A 15,765-nucleotide genomic window follows, 5' to 3' on the forward strand; every position below is an offset into this window, starting at 1 on the left:
AAATTACTAGGTCCCTGACTGATTTAACCAGCTCTATCCATGCCTAGAGATGGTCCACTCAGCTGCCCAGGGACACTTTCTTAGCCAAGAGCAAGTAGCCAGCCACTGATATTTAAGGAAAACCCCCCAAAGTGGGAAAGAGACCCTCACAGCAGCAAACAGGATAAATTAAAAGGTTCATGGAGTAAAGAAAGGACTTACAAGAACACTTCAAAATATCACAACCAGTCATAGTAGAACAGGTCTCTAATTCTAGTAATTCAGGAGGCTGAAGCAGAAGGATTGCAAATTTGAGACCAGCCTCAGAAACTCAGTGAGACCCATCTCAAAATAAAAAGGGCTGAGGTGTAGCTTAGTGATTAAGCACCCTTGGGTTCAAACTTCCATTATAAAAATAAATAAATAGGGCAGGGGTATAGCTCAATGGTAGAGAACACCTGGGTTCAATCCCCAGTGCCACAAACAAAAGAAAAGGAAAACCACAAGTATTACACTTGGAGAAATGATATCTTGTATCAATAAGAAAATGGGATGTTGTTTAATAAAATAAAGATCAGAGCAAGAAACAACAAATAGAAAACTAACATAGTGGAAATAAAATATTCTGTGAAGAATTAAAAGACAAGGTAAATCTCAAAGTAGAACAAATGATCAGAGTGGAATAATCAGAGATAGGACATAGAAGTACATTCAAAAAAATCAAACATTGATCCAACAGAAGTTCTAGAAAGAGAGAGGAAAGAAAACAGAAGGGGAAATTAAAAGGTAGCAGAATACAACAATTACTAATAGGGCATTATGTAAAATTGTGGATGTGTAACCGACGTGATTCTGCAATCTGCATTTGGGGTAAAATTGGGGGTTCATAACCCACTTCAATCTAATGTATGAAATATGATATGTCAAGAGCTTTGTAATGTTGTGAACAACCAATAAAAAAAATAAAAAATAAAAAAAGAAGGGGAAATTATTTAAAGAAATAAAAAGTGCATCTCCATCTTGTAAGAACCCATCAATTGCTTAAAACCGTGAGTTGAAAAATAACAGACAGACATATAAATATACTAATGACACTGAACTGCATACTTAAAAATGCTTAAGGTGATAAATTATGTGAGGTATATTTTATCACAACTAAAGCAATTTTGAAACAAAGCACACGGAGGCAGATTTTCAGTGATAGCAAAGGAAAAAGAGAATCCTAAAAACTCTGGGAGTGAGCTGGGAAGAAAAAAGAATCTCACATATCAAAAATCATGGCATGGCATTTGACTCCAGCCACAGTGAAAATGAGAAATAATTGTGAAATGCTCTCAGAATGCTGAGGAGAAATTACTCCCAGCCATGAACTTCACCTCCTGGCAAAGTGTCAAGCACATCATCAGTAAAGGTAGGAAAAAGGCATGTTCAAATATGTAAGGTAACAAAGGAATCAGGTCTGGAATGTCGAAAGGGCACATCCTAAGCCAAAGCAAGACAAAACGGCTGGCTGATGTTCAAGGTTCCTTGCTTTGTTCTTCAAATTGCAGGGCATGTGGTCCCCCTGGGCTGCCTTCACTCTATGATACTGCTCTTCTCACTTTGCTTCTCCTCCCAAACCTCCAACTCCAGCTACATCATTCCTTAGTCAACACTAAAGAGCCTAAGATCCCTTGCCTCATGACATCAGTGTTTGTTCTTGTGATAGAATCAGCTTTTATTCCCTGTGCCCCCACCCCACCCTAACAGAAAACTCATAACACTTTAACCCACTTACCCCTTTAGGAGTTGGTCCTCCCATTTGGGGTGTCAGTCCATCTCTGTTTCGCAAGTACCAAGTAGGGATTATAGCAAACCCTCAGGAAAGACTTTGATGAATGGATAAATGTATGGATAGGTTTGGGGGGGGGGGCGGGGAAGGTTACACAGATTTGTAGCCACAGAAAAGTAAGGCTCTCAATATTAGTAAGTGTGTGTGTGTGTGTGGGGGGTCAATTTCATCCTGAATCTCCCTCAAGGGGCAAAATGCCTATGTTCATCCATTCAACTAGTATTTACTGAGTACTCTGTCCTATACTTTACTAGGGTCTGAATAGAATATTAGATAATGGATTCCGTCATTTAGTGCTTTTCAATTTTAGTTAGTGAGAAAAGAAAAATGCATGTATTAAATCAATACTAGAAGAGCTTTATAGCAAAACAGACTAAGCATCTCTTTTATGAGAATCTGAAATCCAAAATTTCTAAATTCTGAAAATTTCATTTCCCCTATATGACACAGCTGGAAAATTCCACATCTGACCTCAGGTGATGGATTGCAGTCAAACTACAGCCACATTATAAATATTTTATAAAATTACCTTCAGGCTATGTGTATGAGATGTACATGAAACAGATGAATTTTGTGTTTAGACTTGAGAGGCATCCCCAAGATAACTCATTATGTGTACGCAAATATTTCAAACCCCCAAAATCTGAACTCTGACATGCTTCTGGTCCCAAGTGTTTGGATAAGGGATATAAAGATGTCAAAATGCAGGATAAAATCAAAACCAAAAAATGAGGCCAGAATGGGCACATCACCATAGGCAGGAATAATCAGGTATGGCTTCATGGAGGAGGTGGGACTTCAGCTGCTCTTCAACAGATCAGATTCAGATCAATAGAGGAAATGGCAACATTCCAGTCAGGAAACAAAGAAGACAAAGCTGAGAATCATGCAGACTGCATGAGAGTTGGTGTCTGGCACAATGATGGGAGACTGGACGACTGGGGACATAGATAGGAGGACCAAGAATACCTCACTAAGAAAATAGGGTTTTTGTAACAGGGAACCATATATGAAGCCTTCCCCAAATTCCAGTTCCTCTACAATTATAACCACAATGAGAGATTCCTTTGGCCATGTTGCCACAACCACACACATTTTCAATAGCATGCCTATCAACGGTGGATGATGATGATGATCTGTTTTGTGGCTCCCTTCTCCATCAGACCAGGAAATCTGAAGATCCAAAGCTGCCAATTTTGCCATTAGTCCTGCACTACTTAGCACAGCACCATAAACATAGTAGAGGTCTTGCAGGTACTTGTTGAAGGAACAGAGGATGGTGGGGGCTGAGGTGGACTCATTGCAGGGAGTGGGGGATGTCAGATGGCTTCTCTGTGCCATCTCCTAATGCCACCTCCCATGACCTCAGCACTCTTTCCTATACCCTGCGCTGTACAAACTTCAGCCCTGGGGGTGGGAGTGGGGAACATTGATATTTCATGCTTCTCATCACTTAAGTATCAGCCCAGAATTGAAGCCCAAAGGAACCCCATAAGTCTGCATGTCCTGTGCTGTGCTTTGTAGATAGGACTACATGACTCTGAGTATCTCTGCCTGTCATTCCATGGGCTTCAGTGAAATCAGCTCATCAACTCTCACAAAAAATAGCTTCATAAAGGCAGATTTTTCCTTTATCCTCTTGGTCCTGAAGAAAAAAGAATTCACTCCTCTCTCTCTCTCTCTCTCATGCGCACACATATATTTATATGTTTGTATAAATTTATACAAATAAATCTCAGTAGTTCAAGCATTAGTTTTAACTCCTGGATTGTAGAATCGTGCTTCCAATTTAACATCTGTGAAATTACAATCCTTTTCCAAGGCCACCTAGCATTAGGAGCCAAGTGCCTGTTTTATATTTCCAAAGCAGTCTGCTCTGTTCTGCTAGGAGCAATGCCTACTCCTGGGAAGTGACAGGAGCTTCATAAAAATGGCTCAGGTGACATTGTACCTGCTGTGCTGGGAGAGCTGAGCAGATGATTTCTCCACATCTCTTAATTTCTGTAATTGCCACTGGGGGGATATGATCTAGATTCAGTTTCATTCCTAGAAGATATACTACAACACAGTCCTTCAAAATCTCTTAAAGATTGGCATATTACCTTGTTTCCCCCAACATAATAAACACACAGCTTCTTGCAGTCACAGCTTTGTGAGTTCCATCCTGCAATGGCGCCCCAGTCAACTGTAATTAAAATGAAGGAGTGATGTTTTGTTTCTCCCCTACCTCAACCTCAGAATTATTCTCTCTTTCCCTGTGAATCAGGAAACAGCTGGCAAACCAGTTCATTGTTTTTATTCGTTTTAGCTCATGCTCAAGCTGGGAAGTCTTTATAAACATGATCTTTTTAAATGATTAGAACTCTGGGTTTAGTCTTTCAATGATTTCCTATTACCTTTAGGTAAAAAGGTTTTCTTAGACATCAAAAGAAGTAAGACATTGTTTCTGCCCCTGGGAGAATGCAGACAAACGTGGGGAAATGCAATATAATGTGGTTGTACCGCTAGAGAAATGTCTGCATTGTGTTGGGGAATCCCAGTGGCCAGAGACAAGCCATGTGCAGGGATGTTAGAGAAGCCATCCTAGAGGAAATGACATTTAGTTTGCTTTGGGGTGTAGGTAGAAGATTGCTGGTGCCAAAAGGTCCTTCAAGGGAAAACAAATAATTTGTGGGGCATGAAAGTTCCCACTAGGGGCCTGTCTGAGGAAAGGTTAGTGAAAATCAGCTGGTGGAAAAATGATGTTACTCATTGAAATCTTTATTGAAGATGATGTTTTCTGCCCTTGGCTTTTTGATCACTCTGCTGGCTGTACTTAAAACTTAAAAGACTTAAAAGCCTTGATTATATGCTATGAAATTCACATTTATACATGTCCCTATCTGTAAGGTATTCATACAGTTTGTCCTGGAAAATATCAGTTTATTCGTTGTCCTGGTATAATTAACAGCAGTGCCTTCTTTAACTCTCCAATGTCTCTATGCTTGGATAATATATAATACAGCTATTCTACCTACTAGAAAAAAAAATAAATCCACAAAATATTTGTATGACCAAGGGGATACACATTTCTAACGGAAAATCCAATCATCTTGCTTCACATACCAAAAATGGCTTCATATCTTCTCAGAACAAAACATACTTTTCAAGATGGGTTTCTTGTATTCAGAGTAGTAGACTCAATAATTGCCAAAAGACTTCCCAAATAGAATTCTGTGTTCAGAAAGTGTTGTTCCTCTTATTCTTTCAAATTAAAAAAACAAAATGTTGCCTCTTCCTCTACTTAGCTCTATTTCTTATAGGTTAACAGAATAGAATATCTAGTGTTTACAGGACATGTAGTAATAGATTACCCACTGAAAGAAATGCCCATCATCTTCCTTTTTCCAGTGGGTTTTGTACCAGACAAAATGATTTTCATTTGTAACTAAGTCAAATGTTCTTCTCACTCACTCCAGATGGAAAGATGGATGGAATATTTTGAGGATTTGAGACCAAATATGAGAAAAGATCAGAAAGCTTCTATATTGGTACTGTTACCACAGGAGTTAAGAGTTCTGCTTCTAAAATTTGACTCAGTAAATCACAAACACTGACTGTGCTAGGCTTTGTGCTAAACTATGGGGAATACAGTGGAAAATAAGCTGTCCCCCTTGTTCTTGTATCAATCAAGAAGGGCTAAATTATGCTGCCATCACAAGCAACCCCCAAAACATAAAAAACAAAGGTTTATTTTCAGTGAGATTCCATGTAAGTTTTAAGGTGGTTAGAAACACCACTCTGCATGTGTCTCATTCTGGGACCTAGGCTGAAGAAGCAACACTATAAAGAACATTGTCAACATGTGAAGGAGGGAAAAGAAAATGTGGTTAAGCCCACACTACTAACTTTTGAAGCTTCCACCAGGAAGTGGTATCATCTACTCATACTTCAATGACTGATGCCAGTCACACTGCCTTAAATCTGGGGGTGGGGGCGTGCAGAGTGACAATCTTACCATAGGCTTCAAAGAAAAAGAGAGGTGGCATAATCCTAAATAGACTTAATGACACTGATAACAAATGCAGATCTCATATTTTGGAAAAAAAAAAAGACAAAGAACTGGTCACGCACTTTCCATCATTCATTGAGACACTAATATGGAACTGAACTTGAATCTAGCACCTTATGAACGTAAATCACAAAATGTAATACTTGTAGAAATTCTTCCAATAAGAGTATCTGGTATTTAAGGAATTAGTAACAGGTAAAAACTACAGGAATTCATTATGAGTGTTCATACACGAAAGTAAATAGTACTGAAAATAGTAGAACTTTTTTTTTAATTATTTTATTGTTGGTTGTTAAAAACATTACATAGTTCTTAATATACCATATTTCACAGATTGATTCAAGTGTACATAAGGGACATTAGACATTATTGTGTCCCTTTGTATTAGTGTAGGACTTAAGAGTTCCAACACCATTTTGAACTGAGTATAGATTTTTATTCTCTCCTGATACAAATATGAATAAATGCAAAAAATAAAATTAATGTGGCTGAACTTAATAGAATGAGAAATTCCTCATTTCCAAGCAACAGAGTATATCCCCAGAATGATGAGTGCAGAAGCTAATGCCAGGACAGGCTTCCCAAGGGAATGTTAGACTAGGTTGGGGGTCCTACAGTTTTAACATACATGCAGGGAGAGAAGGCTTGGTTAGTGCCCAGGCAGAGTAGAAAACTGTGTAAAAACAAGAACCCAAATAGTTATATGTATCTTTTGCTTTGTTTTGCTTTTGTTTTGTTTTCCTCCACAAAATGATATTAGAAAACTCCAAGTCCTGGACCAGGGAAATGGCTGGGAATTTCTTCTCTTCTTGTCCTTGGGATTGGGCAAAAAATTTCCTGTTAAATATTTTTTTTAATAAAACCTAAACATAAATGGTATTCTAACTTAGATTGCCCAGTTGGCATAGAAATTTTACATAGCAAATCAATATGTACACTAGATGTGGCATAATAATAAACCCAGCATCAGGACCTGAACAAAAAATGTACACTTCAACTAAAGCAAGGTTTTTCGTTTGTTTGTTTGTTTGTTTCTTGTTTTTTTCTGTAGTAGTAAGTATTGAACACAGACTTCGCACACAAATGTGCTACCACTGGGATATATTCACCGCCCTTTTTGTTTAAATTTTATTTTGAAACAAGTTCTCACTAAGTTTCTCAGACTGGCCTCAAACTTATGATTCTCCTGTCTCAACCTCCCAAGTAGCTGGGACTACAGACCTGTGACCACCACACCCCACTTAAAGAAAGATTTTTTTTAACTCAATGCATATTGATCTTCTCAGGGAAAGCAAAGGAAACACTTGTGATAAACTCACCATAAAACTTAGAAAATACCTGATAAAAAATCCACCTACAACAAAAAGGAATTGATGATAGCATAAAATGGGATTGGTATTCCCCCAAAAACTGAAATAATAAATTTAAGAAATTATAAGATAAACATGTTCCTAATGATGATAAAGAAGAAAACAAAAATGAGAGAAGAGTACACTCTTAGAAAAAGACAAAGCAGACTTGGAAAAGAATACAAAATTGTGAAACTAATTTATCAAAGTACAATTTTTAAACTAACTGGAAAAAATAGAAATCAAAAAGAATATGATATGTTAAAATTCAAACATGTAGTAATTACATTAAATATACATGGACAAAATATTTCAATTTTAAAAGACTGATTATCAAATTATATTTTAAAACATCTCAACCTAATTGCTGTACATTAAATATAAGGACAGCAGGAGTTTAAATGTTAAAAAGAAACAGGAAAAAATATATATGAAAATAACAATGAAAAAGAAATCTAGTGTAGCATTGTTACTATCAGAGAAAGTATACTCTTTATAAGTTTTGTACAATAGATATGTTAAAAAGAAAGAGGATCACTTTATATTTATAAAAGACTCAATCAGACCTTTATAAGAATTTAAAGCACTTATTAACATAATTTCAAAATATCCAAAGCAAAAAAGTAATAAAATTCACCTCACCATTAATATGGCTACTATAAAAACAAACCCTTGAAAATAACAAAGTAAGGATACAAAAAAAAATTAGACCCCTTTTCAACTTGTGGTAGGATTAAAAAATTGTGTATCACTATGAAAGGCAGTATAGCATTTCCTCAAAAAATTAAATACAGAATTAACATACGATCCAGCAATTCTTCTTCTAGACATACATTCCAAAAAAATGAAAGCAGGGTCCTAGAGGTTTTTACACCTCTGTTCATTGTTCACAATAGCAAAAGCAACCCAAGAGTCCATGAACAAATGAATGTGGTAGAAATAGTACGTATCTAAAAATTCAACATAGCATATGAATACAATGGAATATTATTCAGCCCTAAAATGGAACAGAACTCTGACATATGCTACAATAGGCATAAACCCTAAGGGCATTTGTTAGGTAAAATAAACCACTCAAAAAAGACAAATATTGTATGATTCTGTTTACTTCAGGTAACCAGTATAGTGAGATTCATAGAGAGAGAAAGTAGGATTGAGGTTACCAGGGGCAGCAGGGAGAGGGTACTGGGGAGTTATTTCTTAATGGGCATAGAGTATAGTTGTGAAAAATGGAAATATTTCTGCAGATTGGCTACAAAATAATGTGAATGTACTTATCATTACTGTACACTAAAAATTAGTTAAGATGGGGAATCTTATGATATATATATATATATATATATATATATATATATATATATATATATATATATATTACTAGAACTATAAATACTTTTGTCTCAGTTTTAGTAGATTGTGAATCTTGGAAGGTACCTACATCTTAATAAGTCTTATACAACAACCTTATCTTAAAGGTCATCTTAGAAAACATCAGTTTCCAATATTGTTGTTACAGTATTTGCTCATTCCTTTGAAAGTCAATGGACTTGTAGGGTCTCACTTCTATGTGATTGACCAAAATTTGTTTTCATTTCTTGCAGCAAAAAACCTTCCATAAGGCTACTTAGTGCATGGCAACTGACTTCTATCACAATGAGGAAGCTAACGACCAACAGAAGTTATGAATATTTTTTGTATTAGAAGCTCCATCCTATCACTTTTCCTTAGAGGTAAGTCACTAGGTTCAATCCTGTTCAGGAAAGATCACAGAAGAACACCACTACCCAAGAAATGAGAATTTTTAAGAGGCATTAGCACCTGCAACATTTTTAAATAACTTATAAAAGAAGCAAAGAAAACAGAGAGGATATGAACAACAAAGCTTACAAACGTGAGTGTGTATCAAATGTTGCACCTGACAATTACAGAATACATTATTTTCAAACAAACATGGACTATTTACCAAATTTAGCTTTTTGCTTGGCTATGAAGTAAGAAGTAACATATTTTAACTATTTAAGTAATTTATTTTCTTATCATATTATAAGCAATCTAAAAATCAATAAGAAAAGATAAATTGACTATCCCCAAATGTTTTTCAATTCAGCAGTATTCTTTTAGATATCCAATAGATCAAGGAAAAAGTAATCAGTGAACTTTAGAAAATATATTAACCGAGCCTAATGAAAGTAGAACAATATCAAAACTTAAGGGACATAGCTAAATCTGTACTTGGATAAAATTACAAAGACAAATAAAAAATCTTTATAATAACAGCTATACAATGTAGTAATGAACCTTAAATCTTTACTATATTAAACATCAACAATAGTCCAATAAATGAATAATAAACAGAATAAAATACTATATTAAAATTTTAAGGAAAATAACTCTTGTCCTAGAATTCTAAACAAAAAGGAAAATTAAGGAATAATAGCTATTTTACCATTCTAGAGTAAAAGTAAGATTTTTTTCTGTTAATACATTAGGATTAACATCTATACTAACCTTTCTAATGTTAAGAATCAAAAATAACTAATAAAATATAGAAAACTATTTTGAAAATAGTTGAGAGGTAAGAGGAAAGGAACAATATATTTATGAGAATTAAATCTAGAGTGGAAACTGAGAGATGTAAGAGACACAAGGAAGTTGTTTCTGACCTAAGGACATTTATCAAATTTTCCTGTCTTTAAAAAAAACTATTAATTAATTAATTTTAATTAGATATATATGCCTGCAGAATGCATTTTGATTCATTGCACACAATGGCAGCACAACTTTTCATTTCTCTGGTTGTACATGATATAGCATTGCACTGTATGTGCAGTCATACATGTAACGATGTCCATCTCATTCCACCATCTTTCCTGCCCCATGCCTCTTCTCCCCTCCCTCCCCTTTGCCCAAAGTTCCTCCATTTTCCCCAAGCCTCCCTTCCCATTATGGATAAGCATCCACTTATCAGAGAGAACCTTCTATATTTGTTTTTTGGGGGTTGGCTTACTTCTCTTAGCATGATATTCTCCAGCTCCATCCATTTTTTTTTTCATTTAATGATGAGTAATATTCCATTTTGTATATATACAGTTTCTTTATCCATTCATCTATTGAAGGGCACTTAGGTTGCTTCCACAGTTTAGCTATTGAGCTGCTATAAACATTGACTTGGTTAAGTTACTACGATATGCTATTTTTAAGTCTGTTGTGTACAGACCAAGGAGTGGGATAGCTGGGACAAATGGTGGTTCCATTCCAAGTATTCTAAGGAATTTCTATACTGCTTTCCACTTTGGTTGCACCAATTTGCAGTTCTACTAGCAGTGTATGAGTGTGCCTTTTTCCCCCACATTCTTGCCAACACTTGTTATTTGTATTTTTAATAGCTTTCATTCTGACTGGAGTGAGATGAAATCTTAGAGTAGTTTTTGATTTGCATTTCTCTAATTACTAGAGATGTTGAAGATTTTTTCATATATTTGTTGATCGAATGTATATCTTCCAAGAAGTATCTGTTTAGCTGCTTAGCCCATTTATTGATTGGGTTGTTTTTTTCTTTGTGTGTGTGTGTGTGTGTGTGTGTGTGTGTGTGTGTGTGAAGTTTTTTTGCATTCTTTATATATCCTGCAGATTACTGCTCTATCTGACATGTATGTGGTAAAAATTTTATCCCAAAATGTAGGGTCTCTCTTCACCTCATTGATTGTCTTTTGCTGAGGAGAAACTTTTTAGTTGAGTCCATCCCATTTATTAATTCTTGATTTTATTTCTTCCATTTTAGGAGTCTTGTTAAAGAAGTCAGGGCATAATCCAATGTGATGAAGATTTGGGCCTATTTTTTCTCTATTTGGTGCAGGATCTCTAGACTAATTCCTAGGTCCTTGATCCACTTTGAGTTGAGTTTTGCGCATAGTGAGAGATAGGCGTTTAGTTTCATTTTGCTGCATATGGATTTCCAGTTCTCCCAGCACCATTGTTGAAGAGGATATCTTTTCTCCAATGTATGTTTTTGGCTCATTTGTCTAGTGTGAGATAACTGTGTTTATGTGGGTTTGTCTCTATGTCTTCTATTCTGTACCATTGGTCTACATGTCTATTTTGGTGCCAATACCATGCTGTTTTTGTTACTATAGCTTTGTAATATAGTTTAGGGTCTGGTATTGTGATGCCTCCTGCTTCACTCTTCTTGCTAAGGATTGCTTTAGCTATTCAGGGTCTCTTATTTTTCCAAATGAATTTCATGACTGCTTTTTCTATTTCTATAAGGAATGATGTTGGGAATTTAATTGGAATATATTAAATCTGTATAGCACTTTGGGTAGTATGGCCATTTTGACAATATTAATTTTGCCTAACCAAAAGCATGGGAGATCTTTCCATCTTCTAAGGTCTTCTTCAATTTATTTCTTTAGGGTCCTTTCGTTTTCATTTGTAGAGATCTTTCACTTCTTTTGTTAAGTTGATTCCCAACTTTTTTTTTTTTTGAGGCTATTGTAAATGGGGTAGTTTTCCTAATGTCTCTTTTAGAGGCTTCATCACTGATGTATAAAAATGCATTTGATTTATGGGTATTGATTTTATATCCTGCTACTTTGCTGAATTCAATTAATTCTAGAAGTTTTCTAGTGGAGCTTTATGGATCCTCTAAGTATAGAATCATGTTGTCAGCAAATAATGATATTTTGAGTTCTTCTTTTCCTATTTTGTATCTCTTTAATTTCTTTTGTCTGTCTAATTGCTCTGGCTAGAGTTTCAGGAACTATGTTGATTAGAAGTGGTGAAAGAGAGCATACCTGTGTTGTTCCGGGTTTTACAGGGAATGCTTCTAATTTTTCTCCATTTATAATGGTGTTGGTCTGGGGTTTAGCATAGATAGCTTTTATAATGTTGAGGTATGTTCCTACTATCCCTAGTTTTTCTAGTGTTTTCAATATGAAAGGGTGCTGTATTTTTTCAAATGCTTTTTCTGCATTAATTGATATAATCATATGATTATTATCTTTAAGCCTATTGATGTGATAAAATATATTTATTGATTTCCACATGTTAATCAACCTTTCATCCCTGGAATGAACCCTACTTGGTCTTGATGCACAAGTTTTTCAATATGTTTTTGTATGTGATTTACCAGAATTTTATTGAGAATTTTTGCCTCAATGTTCATCAGGGATATTGGTCTGAAATTTTCTTTCCTTGATGTGTCTCTGCCTGGTTTTGGTGTCAGGATGATACTAGCTTCTTAGAATGAATTTGGAAAGGTTCCCTCTTTTTCTATTTCATCGAATACTTTGAGGAGTATTGGTATTAATACTTCTTTGTAAGTCTTATAGAACTGAGCTATGAATCTGTCTGGGCTTTTCTTGGTTGGTAGGTGCTTAATGGCATCTTTTATTTCCTTGCTTGAAATTGATCTGCTTAAGTTGTGTATGTCCTCTTGACTCACTTTGGGTTGATCATATGCCTCTAGAAATTTGTTGCTGTCTACAAGGTTTTCTGTTTTACTGGAGTATAAATTTTCGAAATCGTTTCTAATTGTATTTTATTTTTCAATAGTGTCTGTGGTGATATTTCCTTTTTCATCATGAATTTTAGTAATTTAAGTTTTCTATCTCCTTTTCATTAGGGTGGCTAAGAGTTTGTCAATTGTATTTATTTTTTCAAAGAACTAGCTTTTTGTTGTGTCAATTTTTTGATTTGTTTCTTTTGTTCCACTGATTTCTACCCTGATTTTAATTCTCCCTGTCTTCTGTTACTTTTGTGTTGCTTTGTTCTTCTTTTTCTAGGGCTTTCAGATATAATGTCAGGTCATTTATTGGTTGACTTTTTCTTCTTTTAATGAATGAGTTTAATGCAATGAACTTTACTCTTAGCTCTGCCTTCATCGTGTCCCAGAGATTTTGATAAATTGTTTCAGAGTTTTCATTTACCTGTAAGAATTTTTTTATCTCCTCCTTATATCTTCTGTTATCCATCCATCATTTAGTCTCCAGGTATTTGAGTAGCTTCTATTTTTATTTTTATCATTGATTTCAAATCTCACTCCCTATGGTCAGATAGAATGCAGGGTACTATCTCTATTTTTTTTTTGTATTTGCTAAGAATTGCTTTTTGGCATAATATATGGTCTATTTTAGAGAAGGATCCATGTGCTTTGAGAAGAAAGTGTATTTGCTTGTTAATGGATGGAATATTCTATGTATGTTTGTTGAGTCCAAATTATTGAGAGTTCTAAATTTCTTTGTTTAGTTTTTGTTCGGAAGATCTATCCAGTGATGAGAGTGGTGAATTAAAATCACCCAGTATTATTGTGTTATGATTTATTTGGTTCTTGTATTTGAGAAGGGTTTGTTTGACATACATAGATGCACCATTGTTTGGGGCATAATTTTTGATTATTATTAAAAATGCAATATTATTAACATAAAATCAATCATAATATTTATGATTTTTACGTCTTATTGATGTATAAACCCTTAAGCAGTATGAAATGTCTTTCTTCATTCCTTTTCACTAGCTTTGGTTTGAAGTGTACTTTATCTGATATAAGGATGGAACCCCTGCTTGTTTACATGGTTCATGTGAGTGGTACTATTTTCCCAGCCTTATCACCTTTAGTCTGTGAATGTATTTTCCTGTGAGATGAGTCTCTTGAAGTCAACACTATTGTTGCATGTTTTTTTTTTAAATCAAATTTGTTAGTCTATGTCTTTTAATTAATGAGTTTAGTCCATTCACATTCAGGGTTACTATTGAAATATGATTTGTATTCACATACATTTTTGTTTATTTTTGTTTTTTCACTTGACTTTATTTCTCCTTTGGTTGGCCTTTCCTTTAGTATAGTTCCTCCCTTTGCTTATATTCATTGTTGTTTTTCAATTCCTCCTCCTGAAATATTTTGCTGAGGATGCTCTGTAGTGCAGGCTTTCTTACTGTAAATTCTTTTAACTTTTTTTTTATCATGAGAGGTTTGTATTTTATCATCAAATCTGAAGCTTAATTTTGCTGGATAAAATATTTTTCATTGGCATCCATTTTTCTTTCAGAGCTTGGTATATGTTGTTCCTGGATCTCCTGGCTTTGAGGGTCTGGGTTGAAAAATTTCTGCTGAGATCCCAATTGGTCTCCCCCTGTATGTGATCTGATTCTTCTCTCTTGTGGCCTTTAAGATTCTATCCTTATTCTGTATGCTATGCATTTTCATTATTATGTGTCTTGGTGTAGATAGGTTATAATTTTGTACATTTGGTGTCCTGTAAGCCTCTTGTATTTGATTTTCCAATTTATTCTTCATGTTTGTGAATTTTTTTTTAAAGAGAGAGTGTGAGAGAGAGAGGGAGAGAGAGATAGAATATTTTTAATATTTTATTTTTTAGCTTTTGGCTGACACAACATCTTTGATTGTATGTGGTGCTGAGGATCGAACCCGGGCCGCATGCATGCCAGGTGAGCGTGCTACCGCTTGAGCCACATCTCCAGCCCGAATTTTTTTGATATTATTTCATTTAAGAGATTGTGCATTCCTTTGGTTTGACTCTCTGTTCCTTCCCCTATCCCAATAAATCTTAGATTTGGTCTTTTTGTGCTATCCCATAATTCTTAGATGTTCTGTTCATGGTTTCTTATCATTTTCACTATGAGGTCAACTTCATTTTCCAAATTGTATACTTTATCTTCATTATCTGACATTCTCTCTTCCAAGTGATTCAGTCTGTTGGTTATGCTTTCTATTGCGCTTTTATTTGGTTTATTCTTTCCTTTATTTCAAGAATGTCTCATTATTTTTTCCCAGAATCTCTCTCTTTCTTGAACTAATCTTTTGCTACCTGTATTTGCTCCCTTATCTCTTTGTTGATATAATTGATGGTTGCTTATATGTGCTCTCTTATATCTTTGTTGGACTGATCAGTTTTTGCTTGTATTTGCTCACTTAGGTCATTCTTTAGTTCACAGATCATTTTAATTATGAACCTTCTGAACTTCTTCTCTGACATTTCATCAACTGTGTTGACCATGGATTGTATTGTTATAGTATCTTGGTTTGTTTGGGGCACTTTCTTCCCTTGTTATTTCATGTTGCTTATGTGACTTCTTTTCTTGCAGTGTGGATCTGAGGTATTATAGCTTCTACCCTATAATCTTGCAGTGTCTGTGCAGATTACCTGTACCTCACCTTGGTGTTGGACTTCCAGTACCTGATAGTGTCACAGGATGGATGCTACTGCAACTAAAGGTGGTGGTGGCAATAGCAGAGGTAACTTGAGATAGGAGTGGGGGTGCCCAAGATGGATGCAACCACTTTCAGAGATGGGGCTGAAAGGATGGCCTTACAGTGGCTTTGGGCTGCTTGTCCTAAGATGCAGCTGCCTCTAGGACTTGTCTGTTGTCAGAGGTGGAGGCTGCTGCATGGGGAGGGCTATAGCAATGACTGCAATGTCCTAAGATGGAGGCCTGGGCTCCAAGGTGGGCCCACTAGGTGGTGCTGGGCCTGAACTGGGCCAGGGCTCCCTCATGGTTTGGGAGGTGTTCTTAGGCCTGAGCCTGGGCTCCAGAGT

This window comes from Spermophilus citellus (assembly GCF_964194105.1).
Source record: "Spermophilus citellus genome assembly, chromosome: 2".
NCBI lineage: Eukaryota > Metazoa > Chordata > Mammalia > Rodentia > Sciuridae > Spermophilus > Spermophilus citellus.